Below are 9197 nucleotides of genomic sequence, written 5' to 3' on the forward strand. Positions count from 1 at the left end.
TTCCTCCATCAATTATTTTTATATTTTTTTCCTCCAGCATATTCTTTCTTATCTTATTGCTAAAGATTAGGTGGCTACAGCTGTATGGGTTCCTATTCTACTCACTGGTCTGTGTATCTGACTGTGTGTGTGTGTGTGTGTGTGTGTGTGTGTGTGTGTAATGTCTTTCTGGTTTTGTCACTATGGCTCTGTAAGTACAGTTGGAGATATAGTATTCTGATATTTTTATTAATCATCTCTCTACCTAATTGTTTTAGTAATTCAAGATCTTTGGTGCTTCCATGTGAATTTTGGGATTTTTTTCCCTGACTCTGTGAACTGTGTCAATGAGATTTTGATGTTTTTGCCTTGAATATGTGGGCATTTTTGTAATAGTCATTTTTTTTTTTACAATCCACAAGAATGGAAAATCTTTCCATCTTAGGTATTTTCTTCAATTTTTTTGATATCTTATATTCTGTCTATAGAGGTCTTTCATCTTCTTGGTTAGTTTGTTTTTTTAATTTTTTAGTTTATTCTTTCTTAGCTTTACTTATATTTAGATTTTTAATTTAAATTTTGACACTGTCATGAATGGTATATTTTTCTTTCTTGGAAAGTCTGATATTTTTACACAGAAAAGTTACAGATTTTTGTATGTTGACTTATGTTGATATTTTGTTGAAATGGGTTATTATCATATCTCAGAATTTTCTGATGGAGTTTTTAGGCTTTCGCAAGTATGGTATTATTTTGTCTGTAATCATTGACTTCGTTTCCTTTTTATATGTTTTGGTTTTTCTAGTTTTGCTTTTCTACCTAAGACTTTGAGCATTATTTTGTACAACAGAAAAGAGACCCTCATTCCTGGTTTTTCAGAAAATGTTTTCATTTCCTTTAATGATATCTACCGTTGTGTTGTGTATAGCCTGTTTTATGTTGAGGCATGTTCCTTTTATTAACGGTTTCTTTGGGGCTTTTATCATGAAAGACAGTTGAAATTTGTTACAAGATTTTCGGCATTGATTGAGATGATCATGTGGCTTCTGTCTTTAAGTCTATTAATATACTGTATTGGACAAATCCTTGGAATGAAACCAACTCGTTCATGATGCATGATCTTCTAAATGTATTCTTGGATTATGTTTACAAGTGTTTTATTGGGGAATTTTGTCACTGTTGTAGATGGAGTGGCGGGCTGTATCCCACCGCCTGACTAGCTTACACCCGGGCTGGCGAGCTGTTTGTCATCTAGGCCACGGGGCTAGCTTATGCCCAAAATAATCACACGGAGATCTGTATTTATTAAATTGCTACCTGGCCCATTAGCTCTAGCCTCTTATTAGCTAACTCTTACATCTTGATTCAATCCATTTCTAATAATCTGTAGGTCACCCTGAGGCAGTGGCTTACTGGGAAAGATTCAGCATGTTTGACCTGGCAGCTTAATGGCAGGCAGCTCTCTCCCTGCCTTCTTCCTCCCAGAATTCTGTTCTGTCTACTCCACCCACCTAAGGGCTGCCCTATCAAAAAGCCAAGGCAGCTTCTTTATTCAACCAATGAAATCAACACAAATGCAAAAGGACCTCCTACACCATGTCACTGTGTTTATCAGAGAAGTTTTTAGGTAGTATTATTGTTGTGTCTTGGTCTGACTTTGATATCAGGGCAATTCTGACTTAGTAAAATGAGCTGCAAAACATTCCTTCACTTTCTGTTATACTGGTCAGTTGGAAGAGCTCCTGCATAAGTTTCTCTTTAAACGTCTGATGCAGTTTGACAATTACTTGGTCAGGTTTTTGTCTTTTATTGGTTGGATTTTCACTTTTATTACTGCTTCAGTTTCATTGTTGATTCCAATCTGTTAATATTCTATTGATTTAAATTTGGTCACTCATTTGTATGTATGAAAAATTTGAGAATTTTTTTTCAAATTTCCCAGTTTTCTCAGAGTACTATTTTTTAAACAACAAACTTGGTGTGTTGTTCTTTTGAGTTTTGGGATTTCTTGTCATCAAGTCGTTTTGAGTTTGTCTTGTTTTTGTTCTTGCTTTTCTAAGACCTGAGGTGTACTGTTACGTTGGTTACTTGAGATCTCTACGGCTTTTTTGTTTTTATGAATTTTTCTCTGCCTTTGAACCATCATAGCTGTGTCCTAAAGATTCTGGTAAGCTGTTGTGATGGTTAATTTTAATCGTCAACTTGAAACACTCTAGAATCACTTGTGAAGTAAGTGTGGGTGAGGAATTGTGTAGTGGGTGTTATGGGTGTGTCCATGAGGGATTATCTTAGTTGGGGAAAAGCCTGTCCTCTGTGGGTGGCACCTTTCCCTACTCAGAGAACCATGAACTATGGAAGAGTAGATAAAGACTGCTGAGCACAGCGTGCATTTATTCTCTCTGCTCCTGACTAAGGGCATGACTAACTGATTTAAGATCAAGCTGTCATGACTTTACTACGATAATGTACTGTAACATGTAATTGTGAACCAAATAAACACCTTCTCCTTTAAGTTGCTTTTCTGAGGATATTTTGTGACGCAATAGCAAATGAAACTAAGACGCCATGTTTTCATTTCCATTTGACTTTCAAAAGTTTTGTAGCCCCCTCCCCCAATTTCTTCATAATCTAGTAGTCATTCCGTAGTTTATTGTTCAGTTTCCAAGATCTGTGTAATTTCTATAGTTCTTCTTGCTATTGGTTTTAAATTTTATTCCATTCTTATTCGATAAGATATAAGACATTTCATTTCTTTTTTTTTATTTGTGAATGCTTACTTTATGGCCGAGAATATGGTCTATTTTAGACAAGTTTTATGTGCTGCCAAGAAGAATTTGTGTTCTAATCTTTTGGGTAGAATAATCTATAGATATTTGTTAAGTCCATTTGATGTAAAAGATATTTTTATTTTGGAAGTTTCTTTTTTTCTTTTCTTCCTTTTTTTTAAGGGGGAGGGTCTCTGAAATTTCTCTGCTACTTTTTATTTTGGATGACATATCCAGAAATGAGAATGGGATACTGAAATTCCTCACATTTATTGTATCAGCACCTATTTGACCTTTTAGGTCCAGCTCGTTTGTTTTACAAAACTGGGAGCTCCATCATTCAGCACATACATATTTATAATTAGTAATCTTCTTGATGAATTGTTTCCTCAGTAATATATAATGATTTTCACTGTCTCTTCTGATTAATTTGTTTGAAGTCTTCTTCATCATATATCAGTAATAGTGACACCAACTTGATTCAGCTTCTATTTGCCTGATACTTTGGCTTTCGTATTTTGACCCATAGTCTGTGACTTTGTCAGTGAGATTTGTTTCATGGAGATATTAGATTGTTGGGTCTTATGTTTTAATTCAGTTAGTGAGTCTGCATCCTTATTGGTAAGTTGACACGATTTATATTTAAAGTTATTGCTGAGAGATGTTGACTAATTACTTTGATTTTGTTTTTTATTTGGTTGGATTATTGTTTTCTTTTATTTATATTTTTTAATGTTCTAGTCTTTGTTCATTTATTTGTATTGATGATTTCCTAGTTTGCTATATTATACATGATAGAGTCTTCACTCTATTTTGTTAATCTGGTCTTCTCTTAGAATTTATTCATGGTTGAGACATTTGACGATCCAATATATATATTCCTTTAAGTATCTTTTATAGCTCTGACTTGGTAGTTGTGGTAGTTTGAATGTGATTGGCCCCCAAAACTCAGAGAGTGGCGTTATTAGGAGGTGTGACTTTGTTGGAGTATGTACGGCCTGGTTGAAGGGAAGTGTGTCACTGTGGAGGCGGGCTTTGAGGTTTCTTATTCTCAAGATATTGCCAGTATTACAGTCCACTTCCTATTGCCTTCTCCTTAAGATGTAGCCAGCACCATTCATCCTGCCATGCTTCCTGTCATAATGATAACATATGGAATCTCCGAAACTGTAAGCAAGCCACCCCAATTAAATGTTTCCTTTATAAGGGTTGCCATGATCATGGTGTCTCTTCACAGTAATAGAAACCCTAAGACAGAAGTCATGATCTTCCTGATTTTGTTCTTGTTCTGAAATATCCTGCTTTCTGTTTCAATTGTAAACAATAGCTTCACGAGACATAGCACTCCTGATGAGCAGGTATTTTTACAGTTTAAAAATGTCATTCTATGCTTATCTGAATTTTAGGGTTGTTGATGAAAGATCTGATGTTATGCTGATGTATTTGCCTTTATAAGAGAGTTGGCCATTTTTCTTAAGTTTTGATATTTTTTTGACTTGTGTTTTTAATGTCTTGATTATAATGTTTCATGAGAATTTCTTCTTTGGTCATGACTGTTTAGGGTTCTAAATGTCTCATATGCTTATATGTCCAACTCTCTTCCTTGATTTGAAAACAAATTATGTTACAGTTTTGTAAAATAAATTATATAAACTTTGCTTTGTCTATCAGCTCCTGTTTATATCCCATAGCCTTTTAAAGTTTGGTTTCATGACAATAACCCTTCTTTCTCCTAAGTTTTTAAAAATATGATAAAGTAAAAATACTACTAAAATATAAAGAAAAAAGAAACACAAGAGCCAAGAACAGATAAGAAGAAGAAGAAGAAGAAAGTGTAGAACAGCTCCCTCCTTTGCCAGGAATTTGAAAATTGAAATGGGCCCATGCAGGTAATAGGGTTCGTGGAACTTGTGGACTCTTGTCTTTCCTAAGGTTTATGCTGGTGTGGCGCCTGCACAGGACAGGAGTTCAGTGCTCTCCAGACTTCGTTCACTTCAGTACTTCCTCCCTTTGCACACCCAGGGGTTGGTTCTACTGGACACACGTAGGTTGCGGTCTGTGCTGGGCAGTTTTCTCACTTTCTCAAGAGTCCCCAGATCATAACTCCCAGCATGGCTAATGGGCTGTGTGTGTGTGTGTGTGTGTGTGTGTGTGTGTGTGTGATGTCTCCTAAGTACACTGAAATTAGAGAAAGCAACTACAGCACTCAGGTCTGTCTTTGTGCCATTAAAAGCCCTTAACTACCCTGCTAGAGATGTGCAGTTGTGAACGGCCTTCTGAAACCCAGTGAACTTCATGGCAGATGCGACAGCTACAGAGGTTGATCACTCACCAATATCAGGATCAGGGCTTTTAGACACTAGCCTTCTCCTCAGTTGATGAGATCTGCTCTTGGACATCAAGGGCAGACCTACATTTTCCTAGACCCTTCAGTCTGAACTAAGCCTTCTGCCACTCTTACATTTTTTTCTTTTGAGTCCTACTGTCTGCAAGAGTTTTCTGGAAAATTCAGGAAATGTGGCAGATTGACGTCAGACTCATTAAGTTGTGACTGTCCCTTGTTCTCAGGCGTCTGAGCCGGGCATTTCTCACCACCGTTGACCTTACCAGCCAGAGAAGTCACTATCTCAAAAAATCTGTGGCTGGATTTAAGTCTTGGGCGGACTGTGAGATTGTCCCATTGTAAGGCAGTCTCTCTACACCAGGACAACCAAGCTTTCCTTTCCGATGAGTCTTCTGCCTTTCCTCCCCTCCCCTTTGCTTAGCAGCAGTCATGTGACTAGAGATGTTTTGGGCTCGGCTTTCTTCTTTCCTTCGTTGCTATTCTGTTTCTGTGCACTTTTCAGCTGTTCTGTTGCTCATTTTGTGCATTCCCCAAGCTGATTTTTAATTTCTTTCTCTGGATAGAGTTTAGCCTTTCCATATCCTCTAGGTCACAGAGTGTCAGCATCGTGTGTGTGTGTGTGTGTGTGTGTGTGTGTGCGCGCGCGCGCGCATGTGTGTGTGCAGGCGTGTGTACAGGTGCATGTGTGTTTCCATGTATATAGAGGCTGAATATTGACATCCTCCTCAGTTGCCTTCTCTCTTGTGTTTTGACACAGACTTCTTCACTGAGCCTGAAACTCACTGATTATACTGGGGTGCTTAGCCAGTCCAAGGGGTCCTGCTCTCTCTCCCTCCCCAGAGCTGGGTTGAAAGCTTGCACTGCCATGCCTGGTTTTCTGTGTGTTGTTGGGGATCCTATCTCAGGTCTTCACGCCTGTGCAGTAGACAGTTTACCAACTGAGGCCATCACACCAGCTCTCAATCTGGCATCTTACCCAGAAGTCTTTGTTCTTGTGTGTGTCTTTTGGTATACACACACCTGTATTTTTATTGGTCTTGTGCCTAGAAAAAGAATCACTGGTTCGCGAATCTGTGTCTGCTTATCTTGAGTGGGTGTTTCCACTTTCTTAAAACGAATATCCTGGTTGGCACCTTTGCCAGCAATTCAAGAGAGATCCAGATGGTCCACATGTGCACCAGTATTTGGGAGAATCAACTCCAGACTTAAGGAGGAAATATGGCTCGAATGTGCATTTCCTTGAGTTTTACTGAATTTAAGAAAATTTTATATGTTTGTTGACCATTTGGGTATTTCTTTTGTAAGATGATCATTTGTTGTGGAACTCTGTCCTCTGGGTATGACGTGTCCTTTGCTTCAGTGTAACCGTGATTTACTTCAGGAGACCCTGGTAATGCTGGGATCGCCATCATTCCCTCATGGAGAGTAGAAAGGGATCATGAGACAGCTCATTCAGTAGCCAACCAGGTGGCCCGTGTAGTACACGAGGCTCCTCCCCTCCACAAGGATACATAGTAGTTATCACCTGGTATAGGAAAGAGCCCCTGCTTCAGTGTGTTGCTGCTCATGGTCCTGTAAGCACACCCTTTCTCCTTGTTTCTGTAATGACTCCATTTAAACTCACTGCTTCTCAGAGGTAGACTTGGGTGAATTCCTTACTCTGATATGTCACCACTGGGGTCTTCTCTGGATAATAATTGTTCATCCCTTCCTTAGAAAAGTCCTATAACGCCGTTCAAATCTTTTGCTTTTTATGTTGAGTTGTCTATGTAACCGACTTGCAAAGGTTGTTTATATAGCTTGGATAAGCTTTTTTTTTTTCCTGGTCATATATGATGTCTTTGCCTCTAACAATGTTGTGTTTGGGCACACAGCAGCTTCTGAAGCAGATCAGTTTACCCTTTTCTGTCCATCATGGACAGGGCTGTTTTCCTCTTGGAACCATTAGGGTTAATTCTCAGGGTTGCTTAGAAGCTTTCTTGTCTCACTTTTCATATGCAGACCCATGATGCACCTGGCCTTGACTTTGTCGTTAGTGAGAGTTAGAGGTTGTTTTTTTTCCCTTTCCAATACCATTTTCCAGTCTCCTCAGAAGACAGAAAGGGCGGATGGTGTTCCCTTTGGCTTTGCTTGCAGTCTCGGAAGGAAATGCCTTCATCCGTTCACCCCTCACAGGGTGTGTGGGGTTCTAAGTCTCCACCTTTCATTGGCTCCATTCCTAGTTTACTACTTTCCGGTAAAAATGTTATTTTTTTTTCCTTTTCGGTTATGAATTGGCATTGGGTTTTAGCAGTTGGTCCTTCCTTCAGTTAGTAAACCAACTATACTTGTTTTGTTTTTGCTTTTGTTATTTTAAATTGGCAAACTATACAGATGTTTGTTTTTTTTTTGTTTTTTTTTTTTGGTTTTTTGAGACAGGGTTTCTCTGCAGCTTTTTTAGAGCCTGTCCTGGAACTAGCTCTTGTAGACCAGGCTGGCCTCGAACTCACAGAGATCCATCTGCCTCTGCCTCCCGAGTGCTGGGATTAAAGGCGTGCGCCACCACCGCCCGGCTCTATACAGATGTTTTTAAATGTTAAAACAGCCTTCTTTGGCTGAGTGACCTTAACTTGGTTGTGATGACTTCTAACATTCTTACATCTTTTTATTTTTTTTTTATTTTCTCGATTGATCGAATAAGCCAATTTAAAATATTTATTTTATTTTGTATCTTTCTGTCAAATATTCTATGAGATATTTTAATTTTTTGTTCTTTGACAATTTTTAAATGCATAAAGTGTATTTTGATCATTTCACCCCTCATTTCCTCCTTTTATTCCCTTCTCACTCATGCTGAGCCCTTCTCAAAAGTCCCCTCCTGTTTTCATGTCTTTGTTTTCTGTTGTTGTTTTGCTTCGTTTTATGGACACACTGAGTTTCATTAGGGTTGTTTGCGTGAACATGAGTGGCATTATTTATTGGTAAATGAACAACTTAACAATGGCTACACCACTGAAGAAAATGATTGTTCTTTCCACTTGCATAATGAATTTCGTTCCACGCTGTGGGTCTTGCTCCCATCCCCTTCAGGCTAGGAGTCTGCCCTACATGGATTGATGCCCTCTTGCCGAAGTGCTGAGCTGCTCGCTGGAGGTTAAGTGCTGTTAATCAAAGCGTCGTCCTTTTTCCATTGTGCAGGAGGGTGGGTTTGACAGTCCAGGTGGGGTGATTCTCCCCCTGACTAATAAGCAGCTGAGGAATGCTAATGAAGGACTTCCTTTGGCTGTCTCTTGTGAGTCAGCAAATGAGCTCTGTAACTCTCGGAGAGCCAGAAGTTAATTAGCGACCTGTTAGAGACGGACCCTGATGGAAACAGGAGAATTTAGGTCTGTCAGAGCAGAGAGCTCTGAGACGCTTTGAAGGGGAGGCCATGATTTAGGACCCGAGGTTGCAGAGCAAAGGGAAAGAGAAGCCCGGGTTTGTGAATGAATGGTAAACCGGGAGAGATGCATGCGGCCTGCCTGGGTAGAGGGGCCGCCCAACATCTGACAGTGGCCTGCACCATGGTAGCTGTCAACTCAGAACTTTCCCTTGTCGCAGAATAAAGGAGAGGAATGGAGAGCTGTGTACCGTGTGAACTGTGTAACTCAGATCACCTGCCAGCTGAGGATGATGGAGGAGATGCGTAGGTGTCTTGTATCCCTTGTTCATTTTTCTTTGAGACAGGAGAGAAATCTAAAATCCCATCTGCTTACAAGTTTCCTACAATAACCCAATGGATAAGTAATTTGCCAGGCAATACCGTGGATAATGTCCTGCAAAGGAAATCCAATAGGCTATAGCTATCAGGCCAGGATGAAAGATTGGCGCCGTCCTTGTCACGCTGCATAAATGATGTCCACCATATGCACTGCACTGGCTCAGATGTGCTGGACAGGCTTGCGGTCCTGGGAAGCCAACTTGGGCCAGGAAAAAAAAAAGAGTGTCACTCCCTTGGCTTAGGCAGGTACCTAATTAGGTTAGGAGAACTGCCAAAAAGCAACCTATTGAAAGCTAAATGGCTGCAAGGAATTGTGGGTAAAATATGCAAAATGTCACCGAGGCAGAAGTAAGGAAGCCTTTAGAACAGG

The sequence above is a fragment of the Arvicola amphibius genome, chromosome 2, assembly GCF_903992535.2.
Source record: "Arvicola amphibius chromosome 2, mArvAmp1.2, whole genome shotgun sequence".
NCBI lineage: Eukaryota > Metazoa > Chordata > Mammalia > Rodentia > Cricetidae > Arvicola > Arvicola amphibius.